The sequence below is a fragment of the Lissotriton vulgaris genome, chromosome 4_1 (genome assembly GCF_964263255.1).
Source record: "Lissotriton vulgaris chromosome 4_1, aLisVul1.2, whole genome shotgun sequence".
In the NCBI taxonomy this organism is placed as follows: Eukaryota; Metazoa; Chordata; class Amphibia; order Caudata; family Salamandridae; genus Lissotriton; species Lissotriton vulgaris.
The window spans coordinates 1,384,298,958-1,384,311,553 of NC_141691.1; the positions used below are offsets into that span (position 1 = coordinate 1,384,298,958).

The 12,596-nt window shown below is 53.7% G+C and overlaps 1 protein-coding gene across 1 annotated transcript in view; it reads right to left on the reverse strand.

Moving 5' to 3' along the window:
* The window catches only part of ROCK1 (Rho associated coiled-coil containing protein kinase 1), a 2,273,505-nt gene that overhangs the window by 1,535,880 nt on the left and 725,029 nt on the right, over positions 1–12,596 (reverse strand). The gene's annotated exons all lie outside the window — the stretch shown is intronic.

The window sequence follows — 12,596 nt, forward strand, 5'->3', positions numbered from 1 at the left end:
AGCCAACTTAAACTGTGACTACAGGTCTGCCATTGCAGTCTGAGTTGGTGCTTGCACCTCTCACAACAGATATACGTTTCTTTTATCTGAGGTCACAGCACTCTAAACTTATAACTCACCCTTATGGCAGGCTCTTCAGTACTGAGGGCAGGGTGCTTGGTTAGAAGTGTGAGTGTGCCCCTGTATGAGCAGGACACCCCTAAATACCCTGGAGTCAATTTTCCAAGCGATGTAAGTGCAGTCAGTGATTTTTAGAAATATAGTGGACATCAGTCATTACAAGATGTTCAATTATATAGTTGCTGCACCGAACCCAGTCATGTTTGGTATCAAACATGCTGAAATCATACCCCAACACCAATTCCAATGTTGGAAGTATGATCCAATGTACTAGGAGGCTCCTCAGGGGACCAACCCTGTACTCCTGTTAACAGCCTTTCAGGGTCTGCAAGCAAGTGCTGCTGCCAACCACAGACTATTCTGCCCTCCAGCTGCTGAACCAAGCTCAAGCAGGGGAAGGTAGAACAATAGGTTTCCTGTCACAGGGAGGTGTGACCACCTCCCAGTCAGGACTTCGTGTACTGGGCTGGGACGCTTGCCAGCACCACCAGACTGCTTTGAAGGGCACATTTTGACACTCCAGTTTGAATCAGTTCAGGAAACCTTGAATCCACCTCTGGCGTTAAAATGGACAAAGAAGATAGAAGTATCCTCCCATCTGTCCAGCCTCTCCTCTGGGAGGAACCCCTGCGTTGTTCCAACCCTTTTCTTAGGGTACTTAAGGGCTCCTCTGTGGGTGGGTCATCCTATTAGTCATAGATCAAGACTCAACCCTGAAACTTCATCGCTCTCCAATTGTCTGCACACTTGGACGTCGACTGGAACAGAAACTGCATCAAGGAAGACTCATGCTGTTCTTGGTCTCACTGTTCAAGTCTTCTGTGTCTGTGCTTCATCCAGATTCTCCATAAGACCTGTGGTCATCAAGGACATTCGAAGAAATCTCCCTTGGAGTGAAGGAGTCACTTACCTGCATCTGCAGGCACCCCAATGCAGCTGACAAGTCTGCGGCTCCTATATGGACTTCCCGAGGCCCAGCAACACAGGTGGTGCTTCTCCAGCTCCCTAGAGGCCGGACATGTCTTCTCAGCACTTTTGAGGACAATGTCCCTCGTCTGGGCCGCTAGGACCAAACCCCTGTGCACAGCGTCGACTTGCTGTTGCCAAGGCTTGTTGGCTCTACAAATAAGAGATCCTCATGATACAAGAAGCTCCAGCACCTCATCCATCGAAGATTAGCGTCCTCACTGTGTCCTTTGCACCGTGGGCCTCCATCTTTGGTGAATTGCTGGAGGTCATATTGCAACTCCTGCGCCTTAAGCCTGTGGGTCCTCCTGAGGGTCTTTTCTTGCCTCAGTGGGTTCATCGGCTTGCTTGTGCAGCTCGGACTCTCCTGCCTCTGGAAAGTCCCTTGGACCTTGCTGGTCGTTTGCTCTTTCTTGCCTGGACAGCTCCATTCCTTCTATCGATTTCCTTATACCATTTACTTAGTATATCGTTTGTCGTGCCCCTAGGGCACCATTGTAATTTGTGCAAGTTATCGTATTTTTCTTAAGAGTCTTGTCATGTGCTTAGCCCTCTGATCTCAAAGATTTCAGAGGTGTTTTGTTAGTAATAAATATCTTGTTTATTTTCGTAACAACCTGTGTGGTGCCTTTCATTTGGTATTCAAGGGGTTTACCTACTCAAATAATTCTGCATCTGAGTGGGAGAAGATCCGCACCCTTAAACATGGCTTCTAATTGAATTGCCATTTCAGTTTTAGTGCACTGGCAAATATAACTAACAAATAAGAAGAAATACAAAGGAATGCACACACAACAAACTAGAGGTAAGGAGATAGGTGCACAAGTTACTTACCTTCTGTAACAATATATCTGTAAGAAACATTATTTAGTGTTAGATTCCTTACCTTAGAATATCCCCAGGCGTTTGTCAGCAGTACCCCTGCGCGTAGCTAGGCGCCGTCTGGGTCTCTGCGCCAGTCGCGATCACCGGGATGACGTGGGAGTACTTAAACTCCACCAGTAACGCAGAGCCATGATAGAAACCGACATTGGTGCCATGAAACTAGGGCCCTGAAAGGGATGCCCTTAACCCTAGATATCGGTTCGCAGAACGGGGAGGAAGGGTGAGGCGGTAAGGAATCCAACACTAAATAATGTTTCTTACAGATATATCGTTACTGAAGGCAAGTAACTTGTGCATCTGAAAGAAACACGTTTGTGTTAGATTCCTTACCTTAGAATAGATACCCATGCAATACCAACCCCGGTGGTGGGTCTGCGAACCAAGATCACACCAGAAAGTCCTGGAGAACAGTACGGCTGAAAAAGCCATCTCTCCAGACTTGGCTGTCCAGGCAGTACTGCCTAGCAAACGTGTGCAGCGAGGCCCATGTAGCTGCCTGGCAGATGTCCTGCAAAGGGACTCCCCGACCCAGGGCAGTAGTAGCCGCCGTGGCCCAAGTGGAATGAGCGCGCAGCCCAACAGGATGCTCCTTGTTCGCCAAGGAGTAGCGTACCTTGAGGCACAAGACGACCCACCGAGAGATGGTCCGCTTGTGCACCGCCGGTCCCGTCTTAGCGCCCACGTAACCAACAAAGAGCTGGTCGTCAACCCGGACATGGCGTGTGCGATCTAGATAGAAGGAGAGCGCACATTTTGGGTCCAGACGGTGGAGCCTCTCTTCCTCCTTCGAAGGATGCGGAGGCGGAAAGAAGGTGGGCAAGGTGATGGACTGCCCGAGGTGAAAGGTTGTGACTACCTTGGGCAGGAAAGAAGGACGAGTCCTCAGAACAACCTTGTCCGGATGGACAGAGAGGAAAGGAGGTTTTGAAGATAGATGCAAAACAACAATTGATGGGCAGAATGCAGAACAATGTCATACATTCACCCCAGTACAGAGATCTGGGCCTAAATCCATCGTTTTTTTGCACTACACACCGCCCCAGTTCAGACATGGCCATATGCAAATCAGCCTTGACCCTGTGCCTCATGGGAACAGTCCAGCCCTGGGGTCAAGCTATCCTGGCTGAAGACAGCTGATAGCCAGAAACGGGTCCTAGGATGCTTGATTCCGGTCCAGTAAAGACATGGCTTGGCAGTTCGGGCTGGACTGTTCCCATGACGCACAGGGTCAAGGCTGATTTGCATATGGCCATGTCTGAACTGGGGTGGTGTGGAGTGCAAAGAAACGATGGATTTAGGCCCAGATCTCTGGACTGGGGTGAATGTATGACATTGTTCTGCATTCTGTCCATCAACTGTTTTTGCATTTGTCACCCCGAGTGGGATGGGTATGCTCAGACGTGAGTCCCATGCTCTCCACACCACAGGAGTCAAGCTATACTGGGTGAAGACAGCTGATAGCCAGAAACCGGTCCTAGGATGCTTGATTCCGGTTCCAGTAAAGACATGGCTTGGCAGTTCGGGCTGGACTGTTCCCATGAGGCACAAGGTCAAGGCTGATTTGCATATGGCCATGTCTGAACTGGGGTGGTATGGAGTGCAAAAAAACGATTGATATAGGCCCAGATCTCTGTACTGGGGTGAATGTATGAAATTGTTTTCATACATTCACCATTAATTCAACTTTTTCACCCTCTGAGGCGGAAGCCGGAGGTTCTCTCGCCCTGTCTTCTTACCTATATTGCTAGCAGACCTACGCTTGACGGAAAAAGCATTTTTAGGATTGTTTTAACAGTTACTTGTGTAATTACTTTGCGCTTGATTTTAAAAAGCGTCTGAATTACGAATCGACTCCCCCAACCTCCCTCTACCGCCTGGGCCACTATCAGCTGAGTGTTGACGCTGAGAGTTGGTCACGGGGAGGCGCGGGTGTGACAGCGGCCATATTGGATGTGGGTCCGCCCTGACGCGCTCTAGCTGCCTACATAAAGGGACGGGCTTCTCCGCGTAGCGGACGCGTTTGCGGAAACGCCGGATGCCCGCCGGAGTCACGCCAGAGTCCAGCCCGTCTGCGCCCGTCCGCGCGGAGGACGGGCTGGACAGCTGGACGTCTGGCCAAGCTACCTCCAACCCCCCATATCTGAAGTATGCCCCTCAGACTCTACTCGCATTTAAACCCCCGAGTCGCATATGCTCGCACACTTATTCTCCTGAGGACCTGCTACGCCCATTCACCTGTAGCTGCAGGACTCTCAATGTGTCTAGCCCTATCCCTTTTCCACCTAGATTCCAACCCAAAGCATTTAATACTAATTCGGTAAACCCATTCGATACAGAAAGGGGCGTCCTTCTGAATGCCCGCTCACTCATCAAAAATAATGTTATATTTAGAGAATTCGTCTCCCTTAGAAAGCCCTCTATGGTCTTCATCACCGAAACTTGGGCCAAGGAATCCTCTGGTCCGGATCTTATCGAAGCAATACCTGAAGGTTATTGCCTGTCCCGCTACGATAGACCGGGTCGAGTGGGTGGAGGACTCGCCATTCTATGCAGGGACTATCTCCACTGTCGCCATCACGGACCCTAAAGACAGCTTTCAGGCCCTCTCTTTTGCCATAAAAAGTGGCAACAGAACTCTCCTAAATTGTATTTTGGTATACCGCCCCCAGGCCCCCGTTCCAATTTCGGACAACAGCTGTTCCATGTCCTTGAACCCTTCTTCGGCCGAAAAGATTTCACCATACTAGGAGACTTTAACTTTCATTTAGAAAGGTCTGACAAAGATACCATCTCACTGCTGGACACTATGTCAGCCTGTGGCTTTGACCAGTTGGTCAAAGGCACCACTCACCAAGCGGGTCATACGCTCGACGGCATCTTTACCAACGATGCGAGGATATCGATTGAGGAATCCATCCATCTGTCTTGGTCTGATCATATGGCCGTCCCATTCCTACTTAGGTATCCCAGTACACCTTTGCCCCCTAACATTCCGAGCAAACAGGAACTTCGTAGGAACTACAAAGCCATTTCGAATAGCTCCCTCTCCAAGTAGGCATCTAAATGGTGCCCCTCTCAGGAGGAAAGTGCCCCGTCAGCTGCAACGCAGTTTGATAGTACCATGACAGAAGCTCTAGACGAACTAGCCCCCCTACAACTTTGCCGACGTACCAGAAAAAGGCCCTCAGCTCCTTGGTTCTCGGAACATCTGAGACTCCTCAGACAGGAGGTCAGGAGACAGGAGCGACTCTGGCATACAGGATGGAACCCAAAAGATAAGGAAGCTCATAAGATCTTGCTCAGAAAATACAAGGCCGAAATTATCAAAGCCAAACAAGAACACTTCACAACTCTGACCACCTCATTGTCCTCCCCTAAAGAGCTCTTTAGGGTGGTAGACTCTCTCATAACCCTTCAATCCCCTGATCCTGTAATAGCGTCCCAAGAGCTCTGCAATAACATTGCCTCTTTCTTTCAGACCAAAATATCTGACATACACTCAGCTCTGGAACTACAAAAATCGCTTATGAGTGGGCCCCCCTCTCTAGGGCCTATAGACCCCGCCCCGACAGTATCAACTCTCTCGAGTACCCTAGACTCTTTTCCCCCTCTCTCCGTGGACACGCTTGATTGTCTACTCAATAAAACTAAGTCTGGCTCTCCTCTGGATGTATGTCCCCTAAGGATCCTCAAACAGTGCAGGGAAACCCTCCTGCCGCCTCTGGTTGACATTATGAACAGTGCCATGAGAGATGGGGTTTTTCCCACTCAGTAGAAAAGAGCGGTTGTAAAACCTCTCCTAAAAAAGGCCTCCCTGGATACGTCAGTTTTAAAACAATTCCGGCCAATCTCCCTTCTCCCTGCCCCAGCAAAGATGCTAGAGGCGCACCTCAACTCACACCTTGCCGCTTTCATCGAAAGCTCGGAATGCCTCGATTTCTCTCAACACGGTTTCAGGAGGGATCACAGCACTGAGTCAGCCCTCACCATTGTGTTGGATAACATACGCACACGGGTTGATGAGGGCCAGACCACCCTCCTGATTCTCTTAGATCTGACAGCGGCTTTCGATACACTCTCTCCCTCAGTACTAACAACTCGGCTGAGGGAGATTGGGGTGCGTGGAGCAGCCCTGGATCTTCTCACGTCTTTTCTCACCCACTGAGTACAAAGAGTGAAGCTGGGGGAGTATCTATCTCCATCCCTCCCTGTGCAATGTGGGGTCCCTCAGGGGTCGGCTTTAAGTCCGACCCTATTTAACATCTATGTGACCCCCCCCTTGCCAGGCTGATTAGATCTTATGGGATGGAGATAATTTCCTATGCAGACGACACCCAGATCCTTGTCTCTCTCTCCCATGCTAGCGCCCCGACTGCCTCCAATTTTAGATCCTGTATGGAGGCGGTCGGCAAATGGATGATCACAAACTCGCTTAAACTAAACGGAGAGAAGACAGAGGTGATGGTGTTCGGAGGGAAAGAGGAAGTATGGTCTTCTAGCTGGTGGCCAGACTCACTAGGAGCCTGTCCCACTCCTACTGCCTCCGCCAAGAATCTGGGGGTCTTGATAGACCCTGCCCTTGACATGAGCAAGCAGGTCAGTCGTACCATCTCTACCTGCTGGGGCATTATCCATATCCTGAGAAGGATTAGGAACTACCTCTCCCCTCAGGCCAGGAAACAACTAGCAGTTGCTCTCATAGGTTCAAGAATAGACTACTGCAATGCATTGTATGCGGGCCTGAAAAAGAGCCTATTGCAACGCTTGCAGGTAGTCCAAAATGCCGCTGCCAGGTTCGTCTTGGACCTTCCCAAGCGCTCCTCAGCCACAGCGGCTAGAAAGCTGCTGCACTGGCTCCCTGTCGAGGCACGGATCCATTTTAAGATCGTATGCCTGACATACAAGGCTCTGGCCAGAAATAGCCCCTCTGGTCTAGGTTCTATTCTGTCCCGCTATTCTCCCACTAGGAATCTACGGTCCTCCGGTAGACTTCTACTAGCGACCCCCCGCTTCAGGAGAGCGAAATGGGGTGGCAGGGCCTTTTCCACCCTGGCCCCTACGTGGTGGAATGCTCTTCCCCTGGAAATAAGATCATTGCCTTCCCTTCAGGCTTTCAAAAAGGCCCTGAAAACTCACCTTTTTACGCAAGCGTACCTCTAGCAATGTAGCAAATTTCTTTTTGACCTGTTCTGTTAGGCGCCTTGATACCTTCGGGTTATTGTTTGTGCATTATAAATTTTACTCATTCATTCATTGTTCTGCATTCTGTTCATCAACTGTTGTTTTTGGTTGTGAAGATAGAGCCTGGAGCTCACTCTCCTAGCAGAGGTGATGGTAAACAGGAATGCAGTTTTAAGAGTCAGAAGACGAAGAGGACAGTTATGAAGTGGCTCAAAGGGAGCGCACATCAGAAAAGTCAGAACAATGTTAAAGTCCCACTGAGGCATCACGAAGGGAACAGGAGGGAAAATGTGTGTGATGCCTTTCAAGAATCTATTTACAACAGGGGACTTGAAAAGAGAAGGCTGATCAGGAAGCCGTAAGTAGGCTGAAACGGCCGAGAGGGAGCCCTTGATAGTGCCCAGAGCAGAGCCCTGCTGGGCAAGAGAAAGAAGGAAGAGGGGAACCTCTGAAAGGGGGGCAGATAGTGGATCCACAGCCTTTGCTGTGCACAATGCCACAAATTTGTTCCACCTGCAGGCGCATACTGTTTTTGTGGAGGGACGCCTGGCTGCCAGAATCACATCACAGACTTCAGGAGGCAAGTCAAATGGCCTCAACTGTCGCCGCTCAATCTCCACGCATGGAGGTGGAGACTGGACAGGTTCGGGTGGAGCACCCTCCCCTGCTGCTGCAACAATAGGTCCTTCTGAAGAGGCAGACAAATCCGGGGATCGACTAACATGCGGAGTAGCTCGGGATACCAGTATCTTCGTGCCCAGTCTGGAGCCACAAGGATGACTTGGGCCCGGTCTCGCCCGATCTTCAGCACTCTGGGCATAAGTGGTATAGGCGGAAAGGCGTACAACAGACCGCAGCTCCACTCGCGATGAAAAGCGTCTCCGAGCGAGTGCCGCCTTGAAAATTCCAACACGCAGAACTGATGACATTGCCCGTTCTCTTCGGTGGCGAACAAATCTAACCAAAGGCTCTCCCCACTGCTGAAAGAGACCTTGCGCCACGTCAGAGTTCAGACGCCATTCGTGATCCATCATGCACCTGCGGCTACGTTTGTCCGCCCTGGCGTTCAGGGAACCTGCTTGGTGTTGAACCACCAGGGTGACGCCCTGGTGTTCCAGCCATGTCCAGAGGCGCAGAGCTTCCTGACAGAGGGTCCACGACCCCACCGGCCCGGTTTGTTGCAGTACCACATGGCTGTGGTGTTGTCCGTGAACACCTGCACTACACTCACCCGGACAGAGTGAAGGAATGCCTTCAGTGCAAGACGGATCACCCGCAGCTCCAGAAGGTTGATATGGAGATGGGACTCCGCCGGAGACCAGAGGCCCACTATCTCCCTCTCTCCCATGTGATCCCCACATCCTAGGAAGGACACATCTGTCACCACTACGTGCTCTGGTTGGGGAAGGGAGAGAGATCTGCTGCTGACCCAATCGTGGTTCGTGAGCCACCACTGAAAATGGCTCGCAGTGCCCTCCGAGATAAGGACATGGTCAGACAGGTTGCCCTGATGCTGTGCCCACTGAAACTTCAGGTCCCACTGCAGAGCTCGCATCCGCCACCTGGCGTGATGTACCAGAAGGATGCAGGAGGCAATCAATCCCAGGAGCCGCAGCGTCAATCTGACCGAGACCCGGGATAAAGGCTAAAAGATCGGAATCAGAGCCTGAATATCCCGAACCCGCTGTTCGGGGGGATAAACCCGAAACTACGCTGAGTCCAGAACCGCTCAGATGAAAAGGAGCTTCTGAGAGGGGCACAGGTGTGTCTTCGGCACGTTGATGGAGAACCCCAGCAAGTGCAGTAGGTCGGCCGTAGTCTGGAGGTGGGAGACTACTGTCTAGGGCGAGCACACCTTCAACAACCAATCATCGAGACAGGGGAGGACTAAAACCCCTAATCTGCGCAGATGAGCTGCGACCACCGCCATCACTTTTGTGAACACCTGTGGGGCGCTGGTCAGGCCGAAGAGGAGCACGGTAAACTTAAAGTGCTTGCAGCCTACCGTGAACGACAGGTAACGCCGGTGGGCCAGCAGGACGGGGATGTGGAATGACGCGTCCTTCAAGTCCAATGCTACCATCCAGTCTTCTGGGTCCAGGGCAGCAAGGACCTGAGCCAAAGTCAGCATCTTGAACTTCTCCTTCCGGAGGAAGCTGTTGATGCTCCTTAGGTCCAAGATAGGGCGTAGGCCTCCTTTGCCCTTCTTAGGTACCAGTAGTGGGAATAGCAACCACGTCCTACTTCTGGCCCAGGAACGCGCTCTGTGGCCCCTTTGGCCAAGAGGGCCGTAATTTCCTCCTGCAGAAGTTGCAAGTGATCCCCCGACATGCGGTGGTACTGCAGTGGCATGGCTGGAGGGGTCTCCTCGAAGGGGAGGGAGTAGCCCCTTCGGACGATTGCAGCACCCATCTGTCCGCCGTGATGGCACACCAGTGGGGGAGGTGATGGCAGACCCTGCCCCCCACTGGTGACGAATGGGCCTGATATACCGGACTAGGAAGGCTTAGAGGCAGATGTTGCAGAAGCGGGTGTGGACTGACCCTGCCGGTGTCACCCAGTACTGCCACGGCGGTAACCACGTCCGCGGCATCGCCCGAAAATTTGGCGGACCTCAGCCAGGTGTGGGGGCGTACCGCCACCGTCGCTGCAATCGCCCTACCAAGCGAGTGTGTTATGTCGAGCCCACAACGTATGGAATAGCGTGCTGCATCCCGCCCTTCCGCAAGGGCTTGGGCGAGCTTTGCCCGGACCTCCTCCGGGAACTGTGGCAGCACCTCCGCAACCGTATCCCACAGAGAGTGGGTGTAACGGCCTAAAATGCAGGCGGTGTTGACAGACGTCAGCCACAAACTCAAGGAGGAGAACAGTTTCTTTCCAAACTGATCGTACCTTTTGGATTCCCGATCCGGAGGAGCGGTCGGGGATGCGGTCTGGGAGGTAGAGGCCTGGATCACCAGGCTGTCGGGGTGGGGTAAACGGACAGGAAGCCTGGGTCGCTCAGAGCAGGGCGATGGTGTCGGACCACGTTCCGATCCACAGGGAGGCCTGTGGAGGCTTGGACCAGGAGCCCAACAGAACGTCGGTGAGGGCTTCGTTTAACAGCAGTAGAGGCTCAGAGGAACTTGCCTGCGGTTTGAGCACCTCAGTGAGGATGTTAGTCCTCATGGCCGTGACAGGGAGCTCAAGAGCCAAGGCCTTGGCCGCCCTGTTCAACACCACGCTGTAAGCAGCCCCCTCCTCCGTAGCCATGGAGGGAGGAGAGATGAATCCAGTGTCCAGACTACTGGCCTCCCCTAGCTCGAGTCCAGTCCTGGTACAATTGGCACTGCAGTGCCAGAGGGTCCTCAGACCCCTCCCAGTTCCCCTCGTCATCCATCTCCTGATAGTCAGGGAAAAATGATGGAGCCGGGTTGTAGGTGAATTGCTCACCTGTCGGCGCCGGAGACGGCGCCGGAGGCAGCGCAGGAGACGGCGCCGGTCCGACGCCAGACCCGGACCAGGACTGGGATTTGGGACGTCGTCCAGGGACGGTGTCATGGGAGACACCCACAGGGTCGGCACCAGCGAAGGAGTTGTGAGGTCGACTGGCGACGACCCGTATCTGGGCCCAGATCTGGCAAGGGTCCAGCGGCATCGGGACCTAAGTCGACGACGATGCCGGGGCCGAAGCACCCGACGGTGCCGGGGCCGAAGCACCCGGCCAGCTAGGACTCCCAGACGGACCCGTGGGGCCCAAAGGCGCCTCGACAAGGAGCTCAAGAGCCAAGGCCTTGGCCGCCCTGTTCAACACCACGTTGTAAGCAGCCCCCTCCTCCGTAGCCACGGAGGGTGGAGAGACGAATACAGTGTTGGGCGAAGTGTCCAGACCACTGGCCTCCCCCTAGCTCGTCTGCCCAGCCCTGGCTCAACTGGCACTGCAGTGCCAGAGGGTCCTCAGACCCCTCCCAGTCCCCCTTGTCATTGTTCTCCTGGTAGCCAGGGAAAAATGATGGAGCTGGGTCGTCTGTGAATTGCTCACCTGTTGGCGCTGGAGACTGCGCCGGCCTGACGCCGGACCAGGGCTGGGATTGGGGACGACGTCGTCCGGGGAAGGCGTCGTGGGTGACACCCACAGGGTCGGCGCCAGCGGAGGAGTCGTGAGGTCGAAGCACCCGACGGCGCCGTAGCACCCGACGGCGCCGGGGCCGAAGCACCCGACGGCGCCGGGGCCGAAGCATCTGAAGGCGCCGGGGCCGAAGCATCCGAAGGTGCCGGGGCCGAAGCATCCGACGGCGCCAGAGCCGAAGCATCCGACGGCGCCGGGGCCGAAGCATCCGACGGCGCCGGGGCCGAAGCATCCGACGGCGCCGGGGCCGAAGCATCCGACGGCGCCAGGGCCAAAGCATCCGAAGGCGCCGGGGCCGTAGCATCCGAAGGTGCCGGGGCTGAAGCATCCGAAGGCGCCGGGGCATCCGAAGGAGCCGGGGCCGAAGCATCCGAAGGCGCCGGGGCCGAAGCATCCGAAGGCACTGGGGCTGAAGCATCCGAAAACACCGGGGATAAAGAATCCGAAGGCACCGGGGCTGAAGAATCCGAAGGCACCGGGGCCGAAGCTGCCGGCCCGCTAGTACTCCCAGACGGACCTGCAGGGCCCGAAGAAACCTCGACAGGGTCCAACGGAGGGAAGTGAGTCCTCATGGCCACAAGGAAGTCATGTATCTCATCCGGCATCGAATGCAGTCCAGGGATCGGTGGGTGTGGAGCTGGTTGCGGCACTTGCGGCTCCGGTGGAGACGCGTGGGCGGTGTCGCCCGAACCCCCGGCCGTGTCGTGGGGGGGGGGGGGGGGGGATTGAGGAGTCACAAAAGCGATGACGCCTCTTCGACTTCTTTTTAGAGTGCCTCGACTTACCTGAGGACGTCTAGCCTTCGAGGTCAAGGCCCGGCAGTCAGGACACGACTATTCATCATGGTAGGCCCGAGACATCAAGCGGTGACAGTTCTCGCAAGGCTTAAAAGTAGGCATCCCTACCGGCACCGCAAGTCGAAGGCCGACTCGAGAAGAGATCAAAAGTGATCCAAAAAGTTAGTCAAAAATTGACTGGAGTACTGCTCTTCCAGGATCTGCGCTTGAAGGCGAGGAAAGAAAAAAAGAAAGGACGTCAGCACGCGAGGGCGGATTCTAAATACTCAGATGACGTCATCCCGGTGATCACGAAGCCGACGACAGATGCAGAGCCGCAGACGACGCCTATCGACACACAGGGGTACTGCTGACGAAAACTTTCCGGATCCGGTCTGACGCCTGGGGATATTCTAAGGTAAGGAATCTAACACGAACATGTTTCTTTCAGATATATGGGATATTTCATACTAAATAAAAGTTGAGAGGAAATTAGTAAACAAGTACAAAATATTAGATCATAGGTGCATGAGTAATATGTCATTCATCTACAGCTCTGG